General features: G+C 40.8%; 1 protein-coding gene across 6 annotated transcripts in view; it reads left to right on the forward strand.

Moving 5' to 3' along the window:
• HUWE1 (HECT, UBA and WWE domain containing E3 ubiquitin protein ligase 1) overlaps nt 1-12,342 on the forward strand; it is a 1,105,343-nt gene that overhangs the window by 568,763 nt on the left and 524,238 nt on the right. The gene's annotated exons all lie outside the window — the stretch shown is intronic.

The following is a 12,342-nucleotide window of genomic DNA, read 5'->3' on the forward strand; positions in this document are numbered from 1 at the left end:
TATAAGGGAACATATGATAAAGATGAAAGTGTACTGTATTGTAATGATTTGAATTGGTAAAATGTAATACAACTTACAAACCACACCCACGCTTTCTGTAAATAGCTTAGTTATACAGAAAATTTCAACTTCCAAGATGTTGAAATGATTTACCAAAAAACAATGTTATTGGGTTCACATTACGATATTTTAACGATACGATGGTGTCTCTGGAACTGATTAATATTGTAAAGCAGGGTACACTGTATTGTATAACTCGCACATGGTTTGGAATGCGGTATTTGTGAATGATTAACCTCCATTGTTTGCAATTAATGTTCATATTTTCGATTTTGTTGATACTGGGGATAAAAAAACTCATAAACCCGGGAACTCGTAAAGCGAGTTCCTGGGTTTATGAGTTTATTTATTAATGATTTTGATGAAGGTATATCAGGCTTAATGTCCAAGTTTGCAGATGATACAAAGGTTGGCAGGGTTGTTAATGATAGTAAAGTAGGTATGCTACTGCAACAGGATCTAGAAAACTTGGCACATGGGTTGATAAGTGGCAACTGAAGCTTGATATTGACAAATGCAAAGCACTAACAATGGATTTACTATTTATTTTTAGGAACTATCTTGTCCATACTGTAAAAGAATGTTCTTTCTTTTTTACTTTTTGGCTTTATTTTACATTTCTTCTACTATGGACAAATATAGAAACTCAGTTCATGATACATGGTTGGGTTTAGTCCCCTGATGAATTACCTAACCATGTATCAATATTTACTTCTGCTGACATTAGATGTATTTTTGCCTTCCCTCTATTTGATGTATAACTAAATTTGTCCTCCCATATCTGATGACAGCTCCACCACTTTATTTTATTCGATTTTACTTTATTTTGTTCAATTATTTGTATTAATAATTTTACTTTACAGTTCCTTCACCTCCAAATTGGATTTGCAAATTCAGCCCATAATTTTCTTAATTCATCATAACTTTTAGGATATTAACATTCTTTCGCCTTTTTCATATTCACGTTACTTCTTTGTTCTACTATCCTTACCCTTCTAGTCACTGGCACTTTGTGCAATTCTCACCTCCATCTATACAAACTTTTTTTCCAATTTATTTACACTTGCATGCTTATATACTTTTGCATCCTTTACTGCTGCTTTGCTCGTTTTTGTGCTTTTGTCATATCTTGTTTTCAATTTTTTTTTTTTTTTTTTTTTCTTTTACCACCAATTGTTACTTTGATGTTATTTTTAAATAACATCACACACACACACACTCACACTCTGTAAGCATCTGTTATAAGAATCAATTTTTGAATGCCTCCGTGATCTTTTACTAAAGCACAAATTGCAGGTCACATTTCTAGAGGTCACAACCATTAAACAAAGATAAGTTACAAATAATAGAAACATATGACAAATTAAACTTGAGCAATATGTTTTATAATGAAGCAGCAGTAAAATTGAGTGCCTCAGTTATCTTCATCAAAATTATTAAAATCATATTACACATTAAACACTGATTAATGTGAAGAGAATGCCAAGCAACAGATGAAGCTCTGTTCATTTGGGTCAAACTAGCCAGCTCATTTAATTCACCAATCAATCAAAGCGTTCTTCTTCAAAAAGCTAATGATATTGCTGAAAACTACACAAAGAGTTTAAGGCGATGGATGGATGACTCACAAGATGGCAGGAGAAGCATGATATCGTTTACAAAAAACTTCATAGTGAAAATCATAGTCACGCTTGGGTTTAAGGTCATGGTGAGTTGACGAGAAGTGTTCCACAATTGTGGATTGGTTAGTCTCAGCAAGTCGAATCGATGTGTCGTGCTCTGCAAGGCAGTCTTTGTGATGTCTCGAGGTCTCCCCTATGTAGCAACTGTTACAATCTTTGCAGGTTATGCGGTATAGACAAGACAGAGATAATGAAAGAGAAGAAAATTGCATGGGATGCATATAAATTATCAAGCGACTAAGAAGCCTATGGCAGATATAAGCTAGTATGTAATCAGGTCACAAAGGAGGTAGTAGTCGTAGTGGCATGTGATGCAAGAAAGCATGTGTATGAGCTTATGCAGCATCTGCCAAAAAAAATCAAAAATCGCACCATTCCCTCCAAATGCCTGTCCAGTTCCTCCTTAAATTTATTCAATCTATCAACTTCAGCGACAGATGGAAGCTTGTTCCAGCAATTACCCACTTGCTGGCTAAAGGCAAATTTCCGCACATCTATTCTATATCTGTCTTTTCTTAATTTGAATTTATGACCCCCTTAGGTTCGTAATCTGAACAAGTGGAAGGATCCCATCAGCGTGCTCAATCCATTCAAGGCCTTATACACCTCAATCAGATCACCGCGCAGGTGCCTAGTCTCCAGCCACTGCAATTTGCAGAACTTAAGCCTCTCTTGGTAAGAGGATCCCTTCATTCCCCTCACCAATCTTGTTGCCCTTCTCTGTACACACTCAAGTAAATCTACATCTATCCTAAAATTAGGCCTCCAGACCTGTATGCAGTACTCAAGGAATGGCCTGACCATTGCCTTATACAGAGGGATAATCACTTCCTTTTCCCTGCTACCAAAATTCCTATATATCATTGACAAAACCCCATGACCTGGCCTGGCAGCCTGTCTGCATTGCTCAGAAAACTTCATATTTGCCTGCACAATTACTCCCAGTCTTTTTCATTTTCTACCACCATAAGTGTAGTACCACACGGTACGTTTCTCTGGGGTTACTTCTACCCATATGCAGTACTTTGCATTTGTCAAGGTTAAACTGCAGTTGCCACTTCTTAGCCCAATCTGCCCAAATTATCTAGATTCTGTTGCAGCAGCACACTGCCATTACTGTCATTAACAACCCTGCCAACCTTTGTATCATCTGCAAACTTCGACATTAAGCCTGATATACCTTCATCAATATCATTGATAAATATACAAAACAACAGGGGACCCAACACCCAACCCTGTGGGACTCCACTAATAACATTCATCCACGAAGAGCAGCACCCATTGATTACCACCCTCTGTCTTTTCCCATTCAACTATTTTGCTCCAATTTGTACAATAGTCTTTCATGAGCAACAGTGTCAAAGGTTTTCCTGAAATCCAAATATATGATATCAAAATTATTTTTTTCATCCAGTTCCTTTGTAACCACATCATAATATCCTATCAAATTTGTCAGACAAGAATTTCTCTTAACAAACCCATGCTGTGTCTGAATTATTGCTGCAGTGTTGTCTAGATGATTCTGCAATGCATCTTTAACCAGTGACTCCATTATTTTACCCGGAACAGAAGTTAAACTAAGTGGTCTACCACCACTTTTCTAGAGACTAAACCCATGTTTAGTCTCTAGAGCAAAGTTTCCGACATCCCCCTTCCCCCATACTTCCCTTCAACCCATGCACAGTACTGAGTACTATAGGTTTTGATACCTTTCGTGTTTGGGGTTTTCATAAAAAAAAAAAAAAAATTACCCGATCTCAATTTCTCCTCCACTTTGCTCTCAGTAATTAAAAAATCATTAAGTATCCTGCTACAATTTGATAACGTTCTACCATTTTCAAACCTTAATAATTCCTCATGTGTGAATGTAGATGCAAAATACTCATTCAGTTTGTTTGCTACCTGAGCAGGATCATCAACAGTCGAACCATTGATGTCAAGTGGACCAATCAGGTTCATCTACTTCCTTTTAGAGTTTATATAAGTAAAGAAATCCTTGCTGTTTTTCTTAACATCTTTTGCCAAGGATGTCTCGTAATCTACCTTCGCCTGCCGAACCTCCTTTGTCACCTGATTACAGATAAACTTATATCTGCCATAGGCTTCTGAGTCGCTTGATAATTTATATGCATCCCATGCATTTTTCTTCTCTGTTACGAGTCTCATTAGTTCATTTGACAACCATTTAGGCCTAAACCTTGAACAATATTTCTTAAAAGGTATGAAACTTTTTGGTAGCATCCACGATTAATTCCTTGAATGCTTCCCACTTAGAATTTACTGTTGGTAACATCGTCAGTTTATCCCACTGTACAGAATTTAAAAACTTTCAGAGACCACTGTACTCACCGTTATGGAAGGAAAAACCCTTTCCTTTACCCCTGATGGTAATTATATCTTTAAGTAAATCCCACATCAGTACACTGTGATCACTGCCACCTAGTGGTTCCTTTATCTGCAAATTCTTAATATACGAATGATCACTGCTGATCAAGAGTATTACTCTCTCTCTGGTTGCCTCTCGAACATGCTGCTGCAGAAAACAATCATCCAATAAATCCACAGAAGTCTGACTAGTGTGTGAGTGGCCAACCCACATGTTGCAATCAATATCTGGGAAGTTAAAATCCCCCATAATAAGACATTCTGATTTACTGGCCCACTCTATTTCTCTTTATAATTGTTCATTGTACTCATGAGTCATTAGGCCTATAACACACTCCTACTCTTATTTTTACTTTTGCAGTGCTAATGTCACACCAAACTGACTCAACAGTGCACTGTTTATCTATATCAACTGGATGCACTTATTTTGATTTTGTTTTTCTTAATTAACAGCATAACACCTCCTCCCTTTCTATCCTGTCTATCCTTTCTGTACACACTGTAATCCCCAAATTCCAGTTCGGTATTCCTTATAGCTGTGTGACACCACGTCTCTGCTATCCCAACAATATCAGTCAGGTTAGGCAGGCGAACACAGATTATGATAAATCTTCGGCAAACGATGCTAAGAAAGGATTTCTTTACTTATAAACTCTAAAAGAAAGGGGATGAATCTGATTGGTCCTCTTGATATCGATCTGTTGATGATCCTGCTCAGATAGCAAACAAACTGAATGAGCATTGGGCATCTACATTCTCGGATGAGGAGTTAAGGTTTGAAAATGGCTGAAGGTTATCAAATTGTAGCAGGTTGCTTAAATGATTTTGTAAAATCTGAGAGCAAAGTGGAGGAGAAATTGTAGAAGTTAAACATCAGAAAGGCACCTGTGGTGGATGGGATCTACCCAGTTATAAAGGAGGTGGCAAAGCAACTAAGCAAATCCTTAGCCATAATTATGAGAGCATCCTTAGACTCGGGAGGTCTCCACAGACTGGAGATGTGCAAATGTATCCTCAATTCCCAAAGGGGAATCGAAGGGTGACAAGAGTAATTACAGACCAGTTGGTTTACCTTCTGTTCTGTGTAAAATAATGGAGTCACTGGTTAAAGATGCATTGCAGGATCATTTTGACAAGACTGCAGCAATGATTCAGACACAGCAAGGGTTTGTTAAGGGAATGTCTTGTCTGACAAATTTGATTAAATACTATGATGTGGTTACAAAAGAACTGGATGCAAAAAAATAATTTTGATATCATATACTTGGATTTCAGGAAAGCTTTTGACACTGTTGCGCATGGTAGACTACTGTACAAATTGGAGCAGAATGGTATTAAGGGTAAGTTGCTACAATGGATAAAAGGGTAATTGAGTGGGAGAAGACAGAGGGTGGTAATAAATGGGTGCTGCTCTTTGTGGACTAATGTTATTAGTGGAGTCACAAAGGGATCCTCTTACCAAGAGAGGCTTAAGTTCTGCAAATTGCAGTAGCTGGAGACTAGGTACCTGCGTGGTGATCTGATTGAGGTGTATATGGCCTTGAATGGGTTGAGCACGCTGAATTCTGATGGGATCCTTCCACTTGTTCAGTTTACAAAACTAAGGAGGCATATCTTCAGATTAAGAAAAGACAGATGTAGAATAAACGTGGGGAAATTTGCCTTTAGCCAGCGGGTGGTTAATTGCTGGAACAAACTTCCATCTGTCTTTGTGGAAGTTGATATGTTAAATGAATTTAAGGAGGAACTGGACATGCATTTGGAGGGAACGGTGTTTTTTTTTTTTTTTTTTTTTTTTGGCTGATGCTGCATAAGCTCCTACACTTGCTCTCTTGCATCTCATGCCACTACTACTACTACTGTTTTTATGACTACATCCATGACATGGTTCATAGAGAACGCTTGAGTGCATAAATTTTGCTGATGCATCAAAAAGTGTACCTCACTGATTTTAATCATATGATTTTAATCAATACCTCACTGATTTTAATCATTCTCATCTCCAACTTATTCTTAAACAACTTTACAGCACCTTTATCCTTCCCTATCACAGCCAGTGCTCAATCTGTTGTTAAACCAGAAACCACCTCTGAATGCAAACTATTTTTCGGACAAACACCTTTTTTATGGCTTGGAAAACATATTCACCTTTTGTGGTGTTTCAAACTTAAAATGTTTAGCATTCTTTCTGTCACTTGGAAGAATAGTTAACTCCACGATTAAATACTGCAAGCCCCCTCGACGTGGGCACCTGTACGTGGTGAGGGGACCTCCCAATGACGCTGCTGGACTTCCAGACTAGCATCACTGGGATCCCACAGCCCAGGTTCCAGGCTTACACCAATGGAATCCGGTGTGTTTGCCGGGCGATGAGACCCGTGGAAATTCGGAAAGGGGGATCCTGGTGGTTGAGGGGCCCAGCTTCAATACACCACTTTGGCTCCTGCTTCGACAAGACGGGTGGTCCTAGAAGGCCCGGCTAGGATCAATCGGTTAGTAGGCTCGCCTTCGAGGGTCAACCGCGTCAATGCCATGCCCCTGCCCTCCTGGTCCGAGGGACAGGATTCAGGCTGGTGGCAGTGCGGGTATAGTGTCTGGGTAGCCCTGGCGTTCCACTCCCAAGCGCATTTATTGCATCCCGGGTAGTGGGCGTCCCTTTGGGCTCCTTGGTGGGTGGGGAGCCCGAGCACTGAAAAATTTAAAAAACTCCATGAATCCTGATAAACTCACTTCTTCAGGGGCCCCAACCCGGTCCCTATCTGAAATCAATGAAAAGGAGACAGATAGCATTATTGCTAAAAAGAGGCAGCGAACGGAATTACCATCAGGGCCTGTCCCAAGGTTCTTAATTATGCATTCTACCAATGAAACACCGATTGGTAAAATGTCGCCCTTTTTTATTCAAAAAGGGTTATACGGGTTAGCAGGTTCACCCAAATCAGTTAAGAGGCTTCGTTCTGGAGACCTTTTAATTGAAACTAAAAATGACAGGCAATCTGAACATCTACTCTGAACAACATCAATCGGGGAATCCCTATAACAGTGACACCACACAGAACACTCAATTCATCGAGAGGTGTCATTTCGGAGTGGGACCTTCTCGACGTAACCGAGGAGGAAATCTGCTCCAAATTAAAACCCCAGGGAGTTATTGCCGTCAAGAGAATTACTGTGCAAAGGGATGGAATAATTGTTAAAACCAGGAGCGTTATCCTGACTTTTAACTCTCCTAAACCTCCTGATGAGATTAAAGCTGGATACATTAATTGTTCAGTGCGTCCATACGTTCCGAACCCTTTACGGTGTTTTAAATGCCAGAAGTATGGACACTCTCAAATGGCCTGTCGTGGAGTCCTTGGATGCGCTCAATGCGGTGCAAAGGACCATGAAACAACAGCATGTTCAGCCGCAAAACCCACCTGTCTTAACTGTGAAGGCGAACACCCGGCCTACTCACGAGCATGCCAGAGGTGGAAAGAAGAAAAAGAAATTCAACGGCTGAAGGCAGAGCTAAATATATCATACCAGGAGGCAAGAAAATCGGTAAAACCCTTGAATATCGACAAACCTACCTACGCCCAGAAGGTAGCAGGGAAATGTTCCGTCGGAACTCAGACGGACATGACCATTCCTCCAAAGGAGTCTTTCACTCCCATCGCGCGTTATCTATTAAGTTCTCAAAAACCTGCACAGAAGAACCAATCAGCTGCCACTCCTATATCAGTACTTCCTAATGCTCCACAAACAACAAAGGAAATTATGAAAGAAAAGAATAAGAAAGGGGAGGTTCCCCCCTAGAACCCAAGAAAACATGGATGTCGAGCAGAAGGAGGTACCCGAAGATTCAGTCTTGGAACTCTTTGCGGAGGAAGAAATGGACATGGGACAGCGTCCATTCTTCCCCAAAAAAGATAAACCCAAGACTGATAAAAGTAAGCCCTCAGCACCTCGGAAGCCGCCTGATGGACCCACCAAGCCAAAATAATGGCTAAATTCCTACAATGGAATTGTCGTGGATTCCGGCGAAATATTATGACATCAAGGCCCTCTTGCAAAAGCACGAGCTAGTTTGCTTTTTCTTGCAGGAGACATATCTAAAGGCAAATGACGATTCCACCATGCACAACATCACAATTTTTCGAAAGGATAGAATTGCGGATGGCTATGCTCATGGAGGAGTGGCTATCCTCGTCGGAAATCAGATCCCAGTTCAGCCCTTGCTAATTACAACTAGCATGGAAGCTGTTGCAATTCGCCTTTCAGTGGGATTTATATTAACAGTTTGCTGTCTTTATTTGCCACCTGGGACTGACATCTCCCAAGAAGACCTTGATGATCTTGTAACGCAGTTGCCTCCCCCTTACTTACTTCTCGGGGATATGAATGGACATAACACCCTGTGGGGTAGTGCTAACATCAACAGAAGGGGACGAGTCATAGAGGGTATGCTCACTGACAATGACCTTTCCCTTCTAAATACTGGAACAAACACCTTCGGCCCATGCCTACCCGTACTTTTTCTGCCACTAATCTCTCTATCTGCTCCCCTTCACTCACTTGGGAAGTGGAGGAGAATCCATACGGAAGTGATCGCTTCCCCGTGATAACCTTGTTACACAGTGGGAGCCCATGTCTTCCTTTTAGGTTACCACGGTGGAAGTTTGATCAGGGTGACTGCAATGCCTTCCAACATCAGGCAAATTTTGACCTCAGTACAGTCAGTCGGGAGCCAATCAATGATGCAGTAAAGTACATCACAGAAATCATCGTCCAAGCAGCTGCGAACGCTGTTCCAAACACATCTGCCCAGTTTCCACCATTTCCCAAACCTTGGTGGAATTCACAATGCACAGCAGCAAAAAAGGCTCAAAACAAATCGTGGGGGATATTCCGCCGATATTTTATCACGACCAACCTTATAGCCTTTAAATGTGCACGAGCCAAAGCACGATATATCTGCCGTCAGAGTCAAAAGGAATCGTGGATCCGTTTTACATCATCTATTAACCAGTCTACCAACTCTAAGGTAGTCTGGGATAAAATCCGGAAAATGAAGGGAAAATATACATCCCACCCTTCTTCAATCCTAGATTATAATGGATGTGCTATTGCAGATCCAACTGCAATAGCCAATTCTCTTGGGGAAACATTCTCTACCATCTCTGCAACATCTTCGTATTCCCCAGAGTTCCTGGTCCTGAAATATAAAATCGAAAAAAGGGCACTTAACTTTAAATCTAATTGCATTTATCCCTACAACGGGGATTTCACTATTCAGGAACTGAAAAGAGCCCTCGCTCTTTCCAAAGCAAGTGCTGTTGGACGAGATGGTATCCATTATGAAATGATTAAACATCTTTCACCAAAATCTATGGATTGTCTGCTCCTTCTGTATAACAGAATCTTTATTGAAGGGCAGTTTCCGGACTCCTCGCAAAAGGCAATCGTTCTTGCCTTTCCTAAGCCAGGAAAGGATCCAAAAGTCACCACCAATTATCGTCCTATTGCTCTGACTAGCTGTCTGTGCAAAATCCTGGAGAGAATGGTTAACTCTCGTTTAATATGGTACTTAGAATCAAATGACCTTCTCTCCAACATCCAGTGCAGCTTCCGAAGGAACCGGTCCACTTTGGACCATCTTATTAGACTGGAAACATCCATCCGGGATGCTTTCCTAAAACGCGAACACTTGGTGTCGGTGTTCTTTGACATGGAGAAAGCGTATGACACAACTTGGAGATTTGGCATCTTAAAAGATCTGCATAGCCTTGGCCTTAGGGGGAAACTCCCCATTTTTATTAAAAACTTCTTAGCCAATCGATCTTTCCAAGTTCGTGTGGGATCCTCACTCTCTCGTTTCTTCAGCCAAGGGGAGGAAGTACCCCAAGGATCAGTATTAAGTGTCACGCTTTTTGCCATCAAAGTAAATTCTATCGCAGAACAACTTCCTCCAACTGTAAACAGTGCGCTCTATGTTGATGACTTTAGCATATTTTGTCAGTCATGCAACATGAGGGTTATTGAAAGACAACTGCAGAAAGCTATTGATCGCCTCAACTCTGGGCTCTTGCTAATGGCTTCAGGTTCTCACCGGAGAAGACCGTTTCCGTACACTTTTGTCGTAAGCGTAATCTTCATCCTGAACCTGAATTAAAGCTCGGACAAAATGCAATTCCAGTAGCAGCGGACACAAAATTCTTGGGACTCGTATTCGATAAAAAGCTGACCTTTCTGGATCACATCCGTCAACTCTGCACAAAGTGCACAAGAGGGCTGAATATTCTGCGCTCTCTTTCCTCAACATCTTGGGGTGCGGATCGATGCACCCTACTATCGTGCATGTATCGTGCATTTGTACGATCCAGACTAGATTACGGGTCCCTGGTATACAATTCGGCCAGAGACAGTGTACTTCGATGGCTGGAACCTGTCCATCATCAGGCTCTCCATATCCCTATTGGAGCATTTCGAACATCTCCTGTCCAGAGCTTATACGTCGAAGCAAACGAACCACCCTTATCACTTCGACGTAAGCAGTTGTCTGTAAAGTACGCCTTAAAACTGAAATCCCTGCCAGACCATCCTACGTGGCCATTCGTTTTTGAGCCACGATGGGAAAATTTGTACAACAACCTGAAGACTGCCAATCGTTCTTTTGGTATTTGTCTCCAAGAGCTACTCAAAGAACTTAATATTAAGGTAGACAAGGTTGCCCAAACACCAAAGCAACCCCTTCCACCCTGGCATGCTCATGGTCCAACATGTGACTTGTCCCTTAGAAATTGGGGAAAGTCGGACACTCCATCATCTGTCTACATGCAGCTTTATTCAGCACACAGAGCTGAACATTCTGACTTCACGCCAGTTTACACAGACGGTTCGAAGTCGGAATCACATGTGGGATCTGCTGCTGTCTTTACAGACAGCACTACATCGGAGCAGACTCCCTCTGAATGCAGTATATTTACTGCAGAGCTGCATGCTATAGAGTTAGCCTTGGATCACATTAGTGAATGCCAATACCAACGGTTCATTTTATATTCCGATTCTCTCAGCATGTTACAGGCTTTAATATCTGTGAGATATAATCCTTATCCAGTTCTGTCTAGTATTCAGCAGAAGATTCACTTCCTCCTTGGACGTGAATGTGATATCCGCTTCTGCTGGATTCCCAGCCACATTGGGATTAGGGGAATTGATTTGGCTGACGCCGCAGCCAAATCAGCAATTCCCAATAATAACCGCTGCCTGTCAGTCCCCTATACAGACTACAGGCAAATAATACACCAAAAGATATATTCCCAATGGCAGGATTCGTGGAATAGACAGACTGCGAATAAATTATATCGTATAAAGCCTGTAATTGAACCGTGGCAGTCTAGTCTGCGCAGGAATCGTAAGGAGGAACTTGTTCTTGTCCGGACCCGCATAGGACACAGTCATTTAACTCATTCGTTTTTGCTGAGGGCTGATGACCCTCCTATGTGTGTGTCCTGTGGCACAATTTTAATGATTAGACACCTTTTAACTGACTGTCCAGATTTTAGCAATATCCGTTTTACCGCTTTTAGCCATCTGACTGAGCCGTGTACACTAAGTCAGATTTTATCTGACAATGACAATGTGTCTGCTGTTTTTAACTTTTTTAAATCAATAAAAGTTTTTACTCGTATTTAAAATTTTTACGTTATTGTTATGTCTTTTATTATATATCTGGACATGGTGTCCTAACTACTTAGGTCACTGAGAGAATAAATTTTTATATATTACCTGGTCTTGGCGCATTATAGCCTTAGATGCTAATGCTCCAATAAAATCTAAATCAACCAACCAAATACTGCAAGTAGAAATGTGTCTGAAATATCCGTACTTTTGTCAAACACTAAAGAATAAGCTTTCAATTCTTAAATCCGATCTTGGGAAGTCACTGCTATTCCAGCTGAAATATCATTAATGGCAAAGAGTACTGTTCAATGCTATAGACTTATGCTTGAAAATATTTTACTTTTATTGGGCAAAATATCTTTTTAATGGCTTCCACAATCCGTCATTCGAAACTGGCCCATTTTTTTGCAGTTAACAGTGCGACAAATTAGCTTGCTTTTACAATGTTAGATGATATAGCGATGAACTAAACATTTCCTGAACCTTTAATTCAGATTTTAGTGCAGCCCACTTACATTTTTTCAATTCTTTATTGAATTTCACATATTCG

This window comes from Mastigoproctus giganteus, chromosome 2, assembly GCF_048544385.1.
Source record: "Mastigoproctus giganteus isolate SK-2022 chromosome 2, ASM4854438v1, whole genome shotgun sequence".
NCBI classification, from domain to species: Eukaryota; Metazoa; Arthropoda; class Arachnida; order Uropygi; family Thelyphonidae; genus Mastigoproctus; species Mastigoproctus giganteus.